The sequence below is a fragment of the Tupaia chinensis genome, unplaced genomic scaffold (genome assembly GCF_000334495.1).
Source record: "Tupaia chinensis unplaced genomic scaffold, TupChi_1.0 Scaffold000346_1, whole genome shotgun sequence".
NCBI lineage: Eukaryota > Metazoa > Chordata > Mammalia > Scandentia > Tupaiidae > Tupaia > Tupaia belangeri.
Window position 1 is genome coordinate 3,038,122 of NW_006159840.1, and position 18,431 is coordinate 3,056,552.

An 18,431-nucleotide genomic window follows, 5' to 3' on the forward strand; every position below is an offset into this window, starting at 1 on the left:
CCCCCCCCCCCCAGGGAGGATGGCCATGGTGCAATCCCTTCTCCTCTATTCTCCTCTCAGGAGCTTGGGCACGTACGCACATGCGTCCAGCATGAGTTAAAGTCACCAGGTCCGGGACTTGAACCCCAGTCGACTACAGGGAAGTCCAGCGACACAGCCATTTCGCCAATCTCTGGTCCCTAAAATGAGTAATTATTGCATATACATTCTTGTCCACTTTTCCTATGGTCTATCATCCTCTGCTATTATTAATTATATTATTTCTACTACCATTAAGACAATAATTTAGTCTCCAATGTTTTGTGAGTGATTTGATTCTAAAAATTAAAACCCAATGAAAACAACATTTCTAGCATTATATCTACTGAATATTATTCAGTAGAAAAGGGAAACTGGACAGAATCAAATAGGGTAACTGGACACTTGGGGAAAGAAATTTTCATCCAACATGGAAGGCTTGCTGTATGAAGGAGAAGTTTCAATTTCAGGTTTTGGTGAAGTTTCAATTTCAGGTTTTGGTGGTGTAGCATTTAATTTCTTTTTAATCTTCCAAGTTTCTTCTAGATTATATTCACCTACCACTTTTCCTGTATTTTATATCATTCTTTTACTGAAAAATATTTTTGGTTTACCTGGTAAATTTTCTTGGATAAAGCATTCTTTATCCATCTTGGTATTCCTCTTAAGTATAATTAGAAGTTGCATATATAATTCTATATTTAAATTAATTTTATCTCAGATCTTTGAATATATTGCTTTGATATTATCTATAATCCAGTGTTACTGATGAAAAAATCTGATAGTAGCCTGATTTTCATCCTCTTGTAGAAAATTTTCTTTATTCTCACTGAAAAAATATGGCATAATCTTCTTTCTCCTGATAGTTTTGAAACTGTACCAAAAAATGTGTACCTACAGCTCATTTCCATCAACCCTGCTTGCAGATCTTTTCATTGGAAAATTGATGTCTGCTGTACTGAGAGCAATCATGGTACCAGTTTGGGCTACCTTCGATGAACCCTCCCAGTGTTCTCTATGTTTAGCTATGGAACTTGCTTTGGCCCATGGAACAATAGCAAAGGAAAGTGAGCAGAGACTTGAAACAGCTTGTGCACTGAAAATTGCATTCTTGCTGCTCTCTGGAATCCTGTTATCAAGAGACTATGTTTGGCAGGATAATAAGAGATGCGTGGTCCATTACTCCCCTTATCACAGCCAACAGTCTACCACAGTCATGTAAGTGAGTTGTCCTAAAATCAGCTAATTCCAGACACTCTTCCACTGGTCAGAGTCACATGAACTAGTTCAGGTGAAAACAGTCATGTCTTACCTAGACAGATTGGAAGACCCAACGAAATCACAAATACTAACTGAAATTAATGTTTGTTGTTTTAAGCTACTGAGTTTTGTAGTCATGTGTTGTACAAAAAAGATACATAAGTATATGGAGTATTTCTTCAGCTTATGAAAACACTGTCATCCAAGTGTATTTTCTATCTTTGTTTTAAAGAAATAGTCTTTAGTAAAGAACAATATTTATTTATTTATGAGAGAGCGATTTTCAACAGCATCTCTCAAGGCTGAGATGCCTTCACTGCAGCCTCCCAGGTAGCTAGGCCCACAGGTAAACACAGCTGTGTGAGCACATCCAGGTTGGTCTGAGAACCAAACCCAGGCCCTCCATGCAGCTCCAGGATTGTGCAGTAGTACCCTACTGCTTGCGCCACTGTGGCAGGGTCTCATTGTCTTATACTTCTCTATTAATCAGACAATAAATCTTCTGACTATTCACTATTATCCTTAACTTTTATTTTCTATTTTCTTGTCTTGTATTTCAAGTATTGAGGGTTAATATTCACTTAATTTGAAGATAAATACTATTTTATGCTTCAGTAATGCCCTTTCTGTCTACCAGTTGGCTTAATAAATTTTTACTTAGGTCATCATACTTTTAATTTCCCGGAAATTTCTTGTTCTTATTGCTCCTTTGTTACAAGAGCCATTTACAGCTATTACATCCTCTCCAATTCTGCTGAGGGTACCAATTAGACACTTTTTAAAAGACAATTTTTAGAAGTCTTATTCCCTGGATTTACCTAAATCTTCTGGTACTGGTTATTGTGTTTGTTAACCTAAATGTGGTTTTTCCTTAAACTTCTGATGATCCTTGGATTGGGTTATCCTAGTAATTTTTTAAATGAAAAATGATGTCAATTCATACAGGTAGGTTATATAATTTTATCCATACTGTGCAATATATTATCCTAAGAGACTTCTTCTTGGAATAAAATTGATGTCGATGGTTAGAATGTTCTGTATTTCATGACCAGAAAAGAAGAAAGGCAAGCGATGACATTCATGGTAGCCAAAGAAGACAAATTTTAGTATAAAATATTTTACTTTATTTTAAGGATTTTGCCATAGGGCATATGTGCTTGCCAGAGAGGAGAGAGACAGTGAGAGGAAAAGTGAGAAATCACTCCCCAGAGGGAGTGGCCATACTACAATCCCCTCTCCTCCATTCTCTTCCTGGGATTTTTGACATGCATATACATGTGTCCAGGGTGATTTTCAAGCTTACTTGTCCAAGGCAAGTAGGCCACGTAGGAATTCTGTGCCTTAACCACTATGCCACTTACTGACCCCAGTATGAAATATTTTATGAATTTCATTTTTGAATATCTTTTTCTCCAGTGTGCAATGTAGGATTTTAAGGGGTTAAAAAATATTTTCCATTATTTCAATGCTATTATAATATAAAGGAAAATGAGGCTAGTTTGTGTAGTTTGTTAACTTAAACTGGAGATGCAGTAATTAGCTTCACACTTGATCTCCTTCTCAGTTCTTATTTGTTAGCTTTTTCAGGTCACAAATGCCTGATGCTGAGAATAAAATAAAAAAAAAATATTTTCAGAGAATTCATTTTTAGAATGACAAGAATAGTCTACTTATAAAAATAATAAAAGTTTCTAATGCAGATATTTTATACGAAAAGTGGCTTTTCCCTTAGTTTGAACAGAGCATATACACTGATGACACTTTTCCAGAGATTTCAGAAATCACCATCACATAAATGAACGTTATTATCTGTAAACATTGCTACACTAAACACTCCAGAATTTAAAGTTCTTTTAAGCTTTCTGACACTAAATATTTCTTTATATTTCTAAACTTATAAAGAGCAGCACAAGCCTAAAACAAAAGCAGTACATTAAAATAAAACAAGGTTATTTTCCTGTGGCAACAGAGATAAATCATTTCCCAAGGCGAGTTCATCAAGGCTAGAGAATGGCAGAAGAATAGTAGCCCTCACCTTCAAAGATCAAGCTAATCACGGATGCACCCTATCTGCTGCTTAGCTCTGATGTATTAATATGTTCATTTGTCTTAAATTTCAAGGTTGATTTCCAATAGAACTATGTCTTATATAAAAATGTCCATCTAGTAAACTAATTTTAAAACAATGATTTAAAAAATTTTGACAGAAGAACCTAATTTTCAAACAAAAACTTATAGGAATCAACAAACATATACATATATCAAGGGACTGAAGTAGTTGTTTTCCTTAAGGAGGTTGGAAGTGGGACAGAAAGGTCTTAGAACTTGGTGTCATAGTCACAGGGACACAGTAGACATATTTTTCAACAAAAGATAATAAAATCCCTCTTCTGTTCCTCAAAGGAGAAAAACTTATTACACATTTTCAAACTATTGGCATAGATATTTTTCATAAGTATTTATTGGAAATTATTAAATAAAATATCCATCAATAGGGACCAGCAGATGGCATAATGGTTATGTCACTGGACTGCAACGTGGCCAACCACGGATCAAGTCCTGGACCCAGAGGTTTCAAATTCATGCCAAGCACATGCGTGCATGCCCAAAATCCCAAGGAGAGGATTTAGGAGAAAGGAGTGTGGCATAGCCAATCCTCCCAGAGGGTGATTTTTCACTTGTCTCTCTGTCTCTCTTTCTGTTTCTCTGGTGAGTGGACACACCCTATAGAAAAAAATATCTAAATCAACGATAATGACCAAAAAAAAAAAGAGAGAAAACAGAAGCAAAAAACTACCCACCTCTTTGTTGAAAATCTTTTTTTTTTTTTTTGAGAGGTTTTTGCTATAGGGCATATGCGCTCACCAGACAAACAGAGAGAGACAGAGAGAAAGAAAGTGAGAAATCATTCCCCAGTGGGGATGGCCACGCTGCAATCCCTTCTCCTCCATTCTCCTCTCAGGACCATGGGCACACATGCACACTTGCCTGGAATGAGTTTTAAGCTACTGGGTCCAGGACACAAACCTCGGTCAACTACATGGGTGTCCAGCGACATAGCCATTACGCTAACTGCGGGTCCCCTTGTTGAACATCTTCATGTAACCAAAACAATAGGAGACACTTGGAGAACTGCATGAATAGTATTAGGCATAATTCCTCATCTCCAAGAGTTCCAACATAAATTACATATGAAGCTGAAAAGTCATACTCTGAGGTGCTTAATTCCACAGCAGACTAAGATAATTTGAAATATTTAAGCAAACTAACTATGGAGGAAAAGGAAAAGTGCTACTGAGCCTAACTTTAAAAGATTATTAGGATTCAAACAGCCCAGAGGAGGAAGACTGCTAACACATGAGTAGTAGAGAAAAGGTAGACAAATTTCAGGAAAGAGGATACATCAGGGATGTAGTAACAAATGCACATCCATGTAGTCCTTTTGTGAAGTAGAAAATTACATATACTGGAGCTTGAGAGGAAATAAAATTAAATACTGAGTTTTGAAAGTAATTTGTACTTAAGTCATTACTGTCACTTCTCACCCTGTGGGGGGATTATACTTTCCTTCCTGACTCAGGTCAGGTTTACACCAATGACTTGCTTTGGCCAATGAAATGTTAAGCAGAGGTGATCATCATGATCTCTCCTCCGCAGGCCATAAGGCTGGACATGCTCCAGACAGGACCAGCTCTATCAGGAGCTGCCCCAGGATGAAGACACATTAGTTGTGCCAATGCCAACACACATGAACATGTAAGTGAGGGAGAAAATAGCCATTGTGGAAACCATTGGATCCATTGTCACTGCAGATTAGACAGTGTGACTGACACCACAGGTGAGGACCAGATCAAGGAGGATGTTACAGTGAGGACCTGTAACATCAGGCAGGAGAAGTGGTTACTGCACCTTCATAATCAGTTTTCATTTCCAAACATGTTTTTCATTCAGAGACTGTAACCAGGGTTTGGGTGATGTTGAGTTTGATTTCAGATATCCTCAATTAGACATGGCAGGATGGAGCCCACTACTCATGTCCATCCCTCCAGAAATCTAAGATGAGAAGAAAAGTGTCTTCTTTCCAGTTTCTCTCTTTTTCTTTTTTGTAAGTCTTGATCATCTCACTTAAAGTGGTAACCTAGTCCTGTCCTCATCTTTTGCACCAAGTATTTCTCTCCCTTCTCTTTATTCCCATAGTCTTTCTTCACTGTTTGTGTGTGGGTGCACATGCATGTATATTATTACATGTGTGTGTGATCATGTCAATTACTTCTGCTTACATTTGGTGTATACACACACACACACACACACACACAAGAGAACTTAAAAATCATAGAAATATGGAATTAAAGTGAAGGTTTAATTTGATGACTATTCATAATATGTATTTCCATGAACTTTTAAAGGTCCACTTCTGTATATATACATATTTATCTATTTGTAAAAATTTACATAAAAGTTATATAAAGCTGATCTAGTTGCAAAAACCTAAAAATTACTAAAACATCATAAGGTATCTTTTTTGAAAAAAATATGTGTGTGAAAGAGGAGGGTCTGTGAAAGGACATTTGGGGGAGGCACAGGGAGGCAAAGCATTAATGGCACAAAGAAGTGTGGTATTATCTGTTGAAGATATTTTGTAGTTTTATCAAAAGTACTAGGGAGAAATGATCACCTGTTGAAATATCCATTTTGTGAGACAAATAATAATGTGATTGAATGTATGGAAGAAAATGAAATGAAATTAATTAATTAATTAATTAAATAAAAAGAAATAAATTTTTATAAAAAGAAAAAATATATGATTTCTATATCCCCATGAAGAAAGTGACAGTTCTGTCTTTTACAGATGGAACAAGGAGGAAAGCACCAGGAAATTTACTCCTGTTACTTGCATTAACTTGCAAGAAAGACTTCAGTCTGTTTTCTCTAACAGATAAAGTACATCACAGTTCAGGCAGAACTTGATCTACACTGGCTTGACATATCTTGACAGACAAATAACTTATTTACAACTGGATAGGGCTAGAAAAATCTGCATGCATGTTGCCAAAACGAGTGAATTTTACCTGCAACCATAGTTAGAATGCATTTTGCCTTCTCAAAATCAGGATTAGGTTAAGTGCAGTCATTGATTGACAGGATATTTCTGGTACATTATGGGTTAATAAGTTTTTTGGTATGTTGGATTTTCATGTTAATTATTTTGAAAACAAGAGTGAAATTTTAAACAAAACAATGTTGATGCATTTGAGTAAAGCTGCTATTTGAAAATGGAGACTGACTGCTCTGTATTTGGAAAACATAAGAACTATCAAAGATAGCAAAATATTTTTGCTTCCTCTCAAAGGAAGTCACTATGCACTTGTAAATTTGAGTATTCAATTTTCAGATTAATCATAGAGGAACAACATTTTTTATATAAATTACTACTCTTATTATTTAACGGAAAAAAGAAATAGACATCTCTAAAATTGTTACAAAAAATTAACTGAGCAATAGGATGATTAAAATAGTTTCTTTGCATGTATTAACTGTATAATATCTTTAAAGTACTCATTTTAAGTTGAAAAATTGAAAGTAACTGACCATTCGATTTTTAACAAGTTGAAAAAACTTTAAATACTTGATTACCAATTTTTTTTTTTTTGGAGAGATTTTAACTATAAGGCATGTGCGCTCGCCAGACAGACAGAGAGAGACATAGGGACAGAAAGCAAGAAATCACCCCCCAGTGGGGATGATCACGCCGCAATCCCTTCTCCTCCATTCTCCTCTTGGGATCTTGGGCACGCACGCACACACACCCGGCATGAGTTTTAAGCCACCGGGTCCAGGACGCGAACCGCAGTCGACTACGTGGGAGTCCAGAGACCTAGCCATTACGCTAACTGCTGGTTCCCGATTACCAATTTTTTTTTAAATAAAGAGAGATTTTTCCTGTAGGGTGTGTGTACTCACTGAAGAGACAGAGAGAGACCCAGAGACAAAAAGCAAGAAATCACCCCTAAGGCAGGATGGCCATGCTGCAATCGCTTCTCCTCCACTCTCCTCTTGAGATCTTGGGTATTCACACACACACAACTGGCATGAGTTTTAAGTCACTGGGTCTAAAACTCAAACCTGTGGTCGACTATTACCAATATTTTAAACATACTATGTCCTAGGAGGAGGGGTTTAACATAAAGATAAAAAGGCAAAGTCTGTATAAAATTCACACTGTAGTAGCAATTGAGACAGTTATACCATCTCAAACTTAAATGAAAGGAGGGAGTAACTAATTATACTCAGATGATGATAGAAAGAGCTAATATTTGAGCTCTGTCTTAAAGGTTGCATAGAAGTTGATGATAATGTATATAATATTTCCAAGTGGGCTAGTGTAAAGTGTATTCATGTTGAGTAAACTCACTTTACAAGCTGTAGTGATATATAGTAACTAAATGTATGAAACTGAGATAAAATTTTAAAAAGTTTATTGGGTGACTAAGGTCATTTCTTATCATCAAGCATATACAGCGGCATAAAGAATAAAAACAAGGCATATTTAGAAAATAGTTTATGACTGCTACAATCAGAATAGAGGGAATTGAATATATTGGAAAAAGTTTTAAGAAACTATTTGACATATACTACTTTTTAAAGAATTATTTATTTAATTTTATTTATTATTATTACTTAAATCTGCTATAGGGCACATGAGCTCACCAGAGAGAGACAGAGAGAGAGAACGAGAAAAAGTGAGAAAGCAAGCTGCCAGGTTAAGGAATCAAACTACAGTTGGCCATGTGGAAGTCCAATGCCTTAACTACCATGCCACTGGCTGGCCCCCAATTTCTACTTACAATAGATTAAATGTTTGTCAAAGGAAGTTATTTTGCACAAAAATGACATCCTCAAATTGTGACAAGCTTTATTCTACCTGTAAAGTATTTTCAAACTTATTTTATAGGTAATAAAGAGTGACCAGAGGCTCTCAAATAGGGGAGTGACTGGATCAATTTTTTTTTCTTTTTTTAAGGAAGGTAATTGGAGTCAGAGGTAAGGAAGACTGGTAATCAAGAGATTAGCTAATAAGCAACAATAACAATGGAGGTGCAGGTAGGCAGAGAGAATGGAGGTGAAGAGACAGATCAGAGAGAATTCTCTCTGGTCACAATGGTGTGATGAAACATGCGTGCAGAAAGTTGAAATCTGCAACAATTTCAAAAAAATAAAACTTAAGGACCTTTTGGGGCATGTTAACTTTTAGACAACTGAGGGGGTAAGCAGAGATGATCAGTGGGCTGTGTTAAATGGTAGGATGGTGGGGTGGGAGGGCAAAGAGAGCAATCAGAGTAATCATAGGTCAGATGGCAGTTGAAACCACCTCAAGAGTTTAAGATAAAATTCTATGGGATAACCCAATAAAAAAAAATTGCAGAGGAAAACAAGCAGCTGAGAAGACAGGATCAGAGATACAAGACCACTTAGTAGAGTGATAGGTGATATATATTTTTTTTTTTGCAATTGAGATTTATTGGTTGTGTCAACGATCAGTACAGACATTTTAATTTGTACCCAATTCTTAACATACATACCAAAAATTTAAAAAGTCAAGTATAGTGATTCTTTTTAAGTTATTCCAGTGACGTTCCAGCTTCAAATTTGTAGGCAAATTTTCCTTAAGAGGATATCAAGAACCACTGTCTTCAGATGTTGAAAGCTGTTATGTAAGTCCCACCAAATCACAATTTAGTATCATACACACTACATACTCCAAATTTCCAATCTTTCACAGCACATTAACAGAATTATTAGGAAAACTGGACTACCACGACCAAAGATGTTAGAGTGCACACAATTCTGACAGGGAGAGCAACAATCACAAAGAGTGGCTTTTCTTTAGGAAACAGTACTACTAAAAAAACATAATAGAAGTCATTTAAAATATTCAAGACACATTAAATGCATGACTGTGACTCCAAACTGCCATTTAGTATGTTTTGTATTTAGGATATAAAAACTACCCACTCGCCCTTACCTATGGAAATGTTAAGATGACACACAAGAGAGTCAAAGCCTCCTATAAGTCAATATCCCACTATTTTCTGGTTATACTGAAAAATAAACAACCAGAAAATGATTTCACCTCTAAAACAAAGCATTTACACTTAAAAAATGGGATGAGGTGGGATTCTCCCCTTCTTAAAAATGTTTCTAGAGCTACTAAAAAACTTGCATTTACAAAATAGTTGATAAAAATATTCCTCTGGATTGTACAAGAAGGGAGACAGGGACCATTGATAAGACATGGTATATGATATTACTCAGACTTGACTTCTTTCTCGCCTGCTTCATCAGACGGTGGACTCTCCTCATTTTTAGCTTCTCCATTTTCTGCAGGTTAATCTTTAGTGTCTCAGTTGGCCGCTCCAGCCTGTTTCCCATTTGCTCCTCTTTTCCCTTCTGTTTGAACTCTTTTGTCTGAAGATTTATCTTTCCCTGCCACCTTTTTTGGCTTCGTCTCCACTTTTGCAGGAGGTTTAGCCAACAACCTCACCGATCTCCTCTTGGGCTCTTCCTTGGCCGCCCCCTCGGCTGCGCTGACCTTCCTCCTGGGCATCTTGGCTGTGGACAGGGTGCGTGCTGGGTGCCTGATGAGGCCACGACGCGCCTAGAACCTTTGCGGAGTTGAGCGGATAAACCCTACTGCTCCTCCCGCCGCCAGAGCTGCTGGAACTTGCAGCAAGGGCGGTGGGCAAGCCGGATGATAGGTGATATTCTAAAAGTCGAGGCATGTGGTCCTCCAAGAGGAGGACCCAATGTCATAAGGTCAACAGAATCAAATCAATGAGGACTATCAAATCACTTAGATAAGCAATAGGAAGTCATTAGAGGAAAATTTCAGAGCTTAATAGGATTAGAAGCCAGAGTGTCTTAAAATCAGGAACAAGTAGAAGGTAAGACATAGAACAAAGTTTCTTCTTTCTGAAAGTTTTGATAATGAAGACATAAGGGAAATAAAGACAGTCACAGAGGGCAAAGTAGAGTTGAAAATTAAGGTAGAGGGAACTAAAAATAATTGTAAAGACTGAAGATGGACACATTTAAGAAATCCAAGAAATGAGTTGTATTATGAAGCAAAGGAAAATGGACTGACTTTGGAGATAAAGGAAGGATCCTTTTTTTGATCATTCAGTGCATGCCAGATGTTTTTCTGTGCTCTTTCACATGCATGTACTAATTTGCCAAATATTACACATAGATGTGTATTGTCATCCCTAATCTACACTAGGAAATGATGAAATAGAGAGGCTTATCGAAGTTGGAATATTTTAGAAGTGATTACATCTCTGTGAAATAAGAGGCAGGCCATCTTGTCCAACAGCATTTTGGAACTGGTTTGTGGGAATGGTGGAGCTTCTGTATTGAAGGAGAAAGTGAGTCCTGACAGATACATTTGTAAAGAAATATATCCACAATGTTTAGTCAACTATGATATAATAAGGAAAAGTTGGGCTGTGATAATTTGCATTTTTTCAAGCACTAGCTCAACAGTAAGTATATCTTTATATAAAAGGTCCAAAAGCAGCTTAAATAAACACTAGCTTTTAATTTTGTAAAAAAGGTAGGAATATGGTTCAAACTTATGTTACTTACATCAATCCTCTCTAGTACTTATTCTTAACTCAGTAAAGCATTTTTAGAAGGCAGTTGTATTAAAATAATGTCTCATACTCTTTTGTACGTACTTTACTGTATGAAAACTCCATGCTGGGAATCACTATCAAATGTCTAATTTAAAACTAATTATTTCAGCATTACTCTAGATAATGATCCATAATGAATGGAAAAAGAATAATCTGACATCTCAGGGATTTCTTCCTGCCCAATTCAAAACAACAAAATGTTTTTAGTATATCATTCATTTATAGATTAAAATATGGCATAAAATAACATACTGACATATTTACAAATTATATTCTAGTTGAATATAGAATACACTACAAAAAATCAAAGTTTACCAGTGGTTTAATTAAGGGAAGCTTAATTTTTCAACAGTCTTCTGTGTGTGGAAAAATAACTAATGCATAATGCTTGACCATATGGTCTGTTAGTCTTTATGCTAATTACCTATAAATCACAACACAGGTTTTACAGCTGCTACTTATTATTATCTGTGGCATGTTTTCCTCAGAGATTTTTATTTCTTTTCACATATTTGTGTTTTAACCACTGACAAAGAATTTTTTTTTTTTTAATTTTGCCAGAAGATACAGATGCTTGCTCTCTGGAGAGAAAGAGAGTGAGTGAGAGAGGGAAAGTGAGAAAGCAACCCGCCATGGGAGATCATCAAGCCACAACCCCTTCTCCATCATCTCTGCATTTCAGGACTTTGGGCACGCAAACACATATGCCTAATATGATTTCAAGTCCTAGCCAGGACTCAAACCACAAGGTCGGCCATGTGGGATCCAGCTACCTTAACCACTATGCCAAGGACAGGCCCAAATATTTACATTTTTAATAGAGTCTACTAGAGAGGACAGAGTACACAACACATACATTGGGTTGTTGGAAAAGTCATGACTTTTTTTTCTAGTTTTCTATGCAAAAATGAATCATGACTTTTCTGATGATCCAATATATTAAAATAAATAAAGGGTTACATTTAAATTAGTTACCTGATAAACATTTCAGCAGACCAAAATAGTTTTATTTTAGTCAACATTTTAAAAGTATTCCTTAAAGACCTGTACTTCATACTGGAGCATGAAACGCAGCAGGCAGGCATTAACATGTTGTAATAGTAACTACTGATATAGAAAAGTGATTAGTTCTGTTATGAAATAATCTACTTTATATAAGCCGTAGCTAATTTCAGGCATGTTTTAAACAACGCTAGAATTAAATCTGAATTTTGTCATATATAAAGTCTAGAATAATTATTAATTTTTGTACGCCAGTTGGACAGCATGTCAAAGAAAATTATATGAAATTAAATTAAAAATAGATAAATCCTAATGAAATGTTTGCTTCTGTCCTCCCCAGAAAATGCTCATCACATCTTCTCTCTCTAGTAGGCTACTCTACCTAGCCCCAGCACAAATTCTCGCCAGGCCAGGATTACGAAGGATTCATCACAGACACCACCTGGGCACAATGACCAGCACGAGTAGGTGCCAAAAGTAGTTGCTGACATAAATACCCAGATCTTCAGTGCGCACATTGATTTATCACTTTAGTCATATTAATAGTGATAAAAAGCCCCCCAAATTACTGAGTATGTAAAATAATTCATTGGCATCCAAAAGGCCCTTTTAACCACCAACTATAAATTCCTCCCTAAGTTTTACACTGTCCTGTCAAGCTAAAAGGTTTTCTTCTTACTAATAATGCACACATCTTCAGTAAAGCTAATATCAATTACTTTGATTTCCCAGGTTGCCCAAACTGTTAATGGAACTTAGTAATTAAAGTTCTTTTAAAACAATCCCAAATCTGAGCATCTCTCATTCAGCCTGGTAACCTGCAGCCTCAACATTAACCTCACTCTTTGGCGATGTGAAACACACTGGATGTGGTAGAGTGACTGTTATCTCATGTAATGGGAATTTCAGATATTTCTGTCTCCAAGAGCTGATTCTACTACAAGACTTGTACATAGCGTTCACATTCAGAGGCAAGGATCCCTTTACTCTTAATGTTCCTGGTCCCTTTCCTAGTAAATGGGCTTGACTTCTGTCACCATTTTATAAGATCACTTTGTCCATTTCCTCCCTTTTGCCAAAATAAGATATTGCTCCATTGTACACATGATGTTGTCTTACACTTGTATTTGGAAGCAGGTCTCCAAACTGAGATCAACATTCAGAATAATATCCTTCTGACCAGAATTGTTAACTTGTTAAGAAAAAAAGAAATCAATAGGAAGCCAAATGAGTCTGAAAAGAAAATAAAAGTGAACAATTTTATAGAACCATTCGGCCATAATTTAAAGGGTCTTTGGCCAAATTGACTAGTATAACTCAGGAAATTATAGTTATTAGTCCTTAAAGCCCTTCTAGCAGACTTTTGTGTTTTCTCAAACTTCACTCAAACACAACTGGACAAAAGACCTCTCAAGCTCCTAGGGAACCAGCAGTTGGAGTAATGGCTATGTCGCTGGACTCCCACGTAGTCGACCGCGGTTCACATCCCGGACCTGGTGGCTTAAAATTCACATCGGACATGTGTGCGTGCATGCCCAAGATCCCGAGAGGAGAATGGAGGAGAAGGAATTGCAGTGTGACCATCCCCCCTGGGGGGTGATTTCTCGCTTTCTGTCTCTGTCGCTCTCTGTCGGGCGAGCACATGCGCCCCATAGTGAAAATCTCTCTCGGAAAAAAAAAAAAGACCTCTCAAGCTCCTCACAGCACTGATGAGCCTGCTATGGTATCTGAGGGGTCAGTTGTCCAGAGTATCAGACTTCAGAGCAGTCACCTGTGAGGCCTCGGAGGTGCCAAGCCACCCGAGGGATGACCGCTTCTTCACAGTCCATATAAAGGTGCAAGTCAGATAGATTGTTAGTCCATAAATGTAACACCAGAGGTGAACTGCAACTGCCAGCAATCACTTACAGATATAGGACCTAAATCTTCATGACTTCTGTTCCAGTAGGCAGTTTTTCTGACAAGAAATTGCACACTAACTCTGTGGGTCTGCCTAGGAGATCCTGATGAGAAGAGTGCTTTCAGAACTGATTGGATATAATCATAATAAGAAACAAACGTAGGTAGGCAAGACAAAAGCAAAACATGAAGTGACTGGCAAAAATATCCCCAAAACGGGCCAAAAGGTGGCATGGTGTTAAGAGTGCTGGACTCTTACGTGGCCAGCCACAGTTCGAATCCCAGACCTGGAGGCCTGCTTTTTCACTTTCCCTCTTTCTTTCTCTCTCTCTCTGTCTCTCTGATAAAATTAAAATAATAATAACAACAAATTTTAAAAACTAAATAAGACCTCCTATTGCCAAAGCAATCCTGTCTAAGAAGAGAGGAGTGGGAGGCATATTACTCCCTGATCCCAAGATATACTATAAAGCTGTGATCATTAAAACAGCATGGTATTGGCACAAAAACAGACATGTGATCAATGTAATAGAATAGAGACCCCCAAAATAACCCCCAAAGTTTACAGCCAACTGATTTTTTTTTAGAAGTTTTTCTATAGGGCGTGTGTGCTCACCATACAGACAGAGAGAGACAGAGAGACAGAAAGTGAGAAATCACCCCTCAGGGGGGATGGCCACGCCGCAATCCCTTCTCCTCCATTCTCCTCTCAGGATCTTGGGCACGTATGCACATGCACCCGGCGTAAATTTTAAGCCACCAGGTCCGGGACGCAAACCATGGTCGACTACATGAGAGTCCAGCGACATAGCCATTACGCTAACTGCTGGTCTCACAGCCAACTGGTTTTTGACAAAGGATACAAGTCAATCCACTGGGAAAAGGAAAACCTCTTTAGTAAATGGTGCTGGAAAAACTGGATATCCACCTGCAGAAAGACGGAACTAAACCCCCATCTTTCACCATTAACAAAAGTCAACTCAAAATGGATCAAAGATCTGAACATAAGACTTCAAACAATAAAACTACTTGTGGAAAATGGTGAGGAAACACTGGGAGCCATTGAGGTAGGTAAAGACTTCTTAAATAAGACTCCCAAAGCACAAGCAATAATCCCTAAAATAGACAAGTGGGACTATATCAAACTAAGAAGTTTCTGCACAGCAAAGGACACAGTAACAAGTGTGAATCGACAACCCTCGGAAGGGAAGAATATTTTTGTTAAATATGCCTCAAACAAGGGACTGATAACCGGAATACACAGGGAAATCAAGTGCCTTATGTAAAAAAATATATATATTAACCCAACTAAAAGATGGGAAAATGAGCTGAACAAAAATTTTTCTAAGGAAGACATATGAACAGCCAAAAATCATATGAGGAAATGCTCAACATCCCTCATCACAAGGGAGATGCAGATAAAAACCACAATGAGATACCATTTTTCCCCTTTCAGAATGGCAAAGATTAAAAATATAAAAATTGATAAGTTGGCAGGGACGTGGTGAAAAGGGAACTCTCCTATACCGTTGGTGGGAATGTAAATTGGTTCATCCACTGTGGAGAACAACAATGAAGTTTCCTCAAAGATCTACAAATAGAACTACCATTTGATCAAGGAATCCCACTTCTGGGTATCTAGGCAAAGGACAGTAGAATGCCCAGTTGGAAAAGCGCTTGCACATCAATGTTTATTGCAGCATTATTCGTGATCGCCAAGACATGGAACCAACCCAAATGTCCACAAACAGATTAATGGATTGAAAAAATGTGGCACAGGTATTCTATGGAATATTACTCAGCCATAAAAAAAAAAACCACAATCCTGGCATTTGATAGAAAGTGGTTGGATATGGAGGATCTATTGCTGGGTGAAGTAAGCCAAGATATGAAAGACATGGAACCAACCCAAATGTCCACTTAATATACACCAACTATCCACACTCTATGGTAGAGATTGAAATATTGGAGAGCATAAAAGCAGTGCAAATAGTTAACGATGATAAGACAGTGTGGAATGGGGCAGGAGAAGAGAAGAGTATAGAAAAAGATAGCAAGAAAACAAATAGAGAGGCATGACATTAGTGGGACACAGATATGGTTTATTACCTGTTGATGACATGTACAGTTTTCTCAACTGGATTGGTCTGAGAAGTATTTCATGTTGGGTAAAGTCTTCTTACAAGCAAAATTATCATTTTTAAACAATCAGTAGTGATTGACTGTTTAAACAAATAATTGTAATAATAATAATAATTGGGAAAAAAGTGAAAAGCTTTTGGATGATGTAGATGAGGATTTCAATGTCTCTGTGTTGACTGATATGCATGGTATTCCTTCTGGAAAAAGAAATGTAATACACTGTAAAGATAAATGTGATTCAATGTAATATAAACAATACTATGATAATAAATTAATTAATTAATTTTAAAAAAAAAGATTATCCTTTAGGGGCCGGTAGGTGACATGGTGGTTAAGGGTGCTGTTCTCCCATATGGCTGACTATGATTCGAGTCCTGTAATACACTGTAAAGATAATTAATTTCGGGGGTTCTCTCTCTCCCTCTCTGGTCAAATTAAAATAAATGAATAAATAAATAAATAAGAATAAATAAAGTTAGATAAAAAAATAATTCTTTTTTTAAATAAAAAGATGATCCTTTAAACAAACAGCTAGTCTCATGAGATTTATTCCAATTATTCACATAGATGTAATAGAACAAGCCTTAATTTAACACAAAGGACTTGAGTTTGCCCTACAAGTATAGAACTTTTAGTACTGATACAGTGAAAACTAACAACTAACTTCTGTGTAGATTCTTCATCATATATCTCAAATTATTTCACTCCTTAATTACTTTTTATCTTGAACCTAAGAGCCCACAACCAAGATACTTTCTCTGGCACTTCATCTTCAGTCACTATAAATTTGGATGAAAGCCTCTCTTCTTATGCCCCTCATGTATTCTAAAGTCTTTGACCTGGCAGGAGACCATATCATCTGTGAGGCCAGTGCTCTGGAAGCCCAGGACTGATCCAGGGTTCTTGGGAGGACTAGCATTCACATAAATAATAATAAATAGTCTCAAGGACAGACATCCAAGGAAGCATGTTCTCTTTAAGAGTAGGCTTTTCAAAGCTCATGACACGAGAATCCCTCTCAGATGTGATATTTGTTGCATGGCTGAGTTTTCCAATTATGTTCTGGTAAAAACAAAGAAAATTTCTTATTGTGTCTTATCCAAATAAAGTCATATACATTAAATTTAAAAAAAAAAAAAAGCTGTTTCTGAATCTAAGTGAACATCAGATACCATTTATAAATTTCAATTTACCAAAGCATGGTCTACTAAACTGAGTCTCAGAGATGGTTCACAAAAAGGACAAAGAGCTTCCTCATGTAACTGGGTTAGAACACCCAGATAATTCCAGCAATATCCAAAGAAAGAACCCACAATTAAATGACCCCTATCAGTACATTCAGTCCTTAGTAATTAAGTCTTTTTTCCACAGGACACTAGTTTAAGAAAATGTCTCCTGTTGGACAGAATGAGGTCCTGGACATCTTTACAGTCCAGAGATTGTCTATAGAATATCTGCTTGGAAGCCAGCACTTGATGGTCCATAGTTAATACTACTGGTGTAGTCTTTCCACAGGGTCCAAAACTCTCCCTTGTTGAAGGTATAAATTAGAGCCTGTAGCTTAGAACAGAGCCATAGGACTAGCATTGGAGAAAAGAAGAGAGTTGTGTGATAATGAAACTGATGGCTCTGATTACTTATTATAGTAATAACAATATCGTAGTAATAGACTAGAGTGAGTTTCTTTCTTGGTATAGAGTATATAAATATTTCATAACAGAGTAAGAATACATTACAGACAGCAGAGGCGCTGACAATTTGCAAGGCCTTCTCAAAATATACATAATTTATAAAATACCAATAAAAATACATGACATTTTACTTACATAAACTTCATGTAGAGAAGGTTAACCATCTTTTCAGAGTTGACATCTTGGCCCATGTAGATCTCCCAATAGATTGAACTAATTAAGAAACATGGAACCCACCAAATGAACTTCATCACTTAGCATCCTTCTATTATAAAGGGAAGAATGATCTTTGTGATTTTCCAGGGGCCTTCTGGAAAAACACAAAGACAGTATTAAGTGTAAAAGACACCCTGAAATTTGCATTTTTTTCTTAATTTAGAATCGCATCTGAATAAAATAAAAATCAAAATAGTTGTCAGAAGAATTTGCTCACTTCATTAAGACAAGATCATGGGAATAAGAGAATACCCAGTTACCTATTTAATCGAGGTGGCAAATAGAAAATGGCACACTTGTGTAACTCAGCTCTTTACAGATGAGGAACTTGGGCTGATTGATTGTGATTATTTATCTACATTGGTTTACTTTGGTTTATCTTTGTAAATATCAAGGACATGATGAGGTCAACCCACAACTGGTTAGGCTGCTCAGCAGGTGAACAGGTTTTGTTTTTTTTTTTTTTTTTTTTTTGGGGTTTTTTCATGTTAGGTGGGGGTGCCCGCCCTAA

The 18,431-nt window shown here is 36.9% G+C and overlaps 1 protein-coding gene and 1 pseudogene across 2 annotated transcripts in view; both read right to left on the reverse strand.

The window, feature by feature from the left end:
• PRKN (parkin RBR E3 ubiquitin protein ligase) overlaps positions 1 to 18,431 on the reverse strand; it is a 1,506,714-nt gene that overhangs the window by 1,382,419 nt on the left and 105,864 nt on the right. The gene's annotated exons all lie outside the window — the stretch shown is intronic.
• On the reverse strand, positions 9,584 to 9,958 carry LOC102503099 (non-histone chromosomal protein HMG-14 pseudogene; annotated as a pseudogene).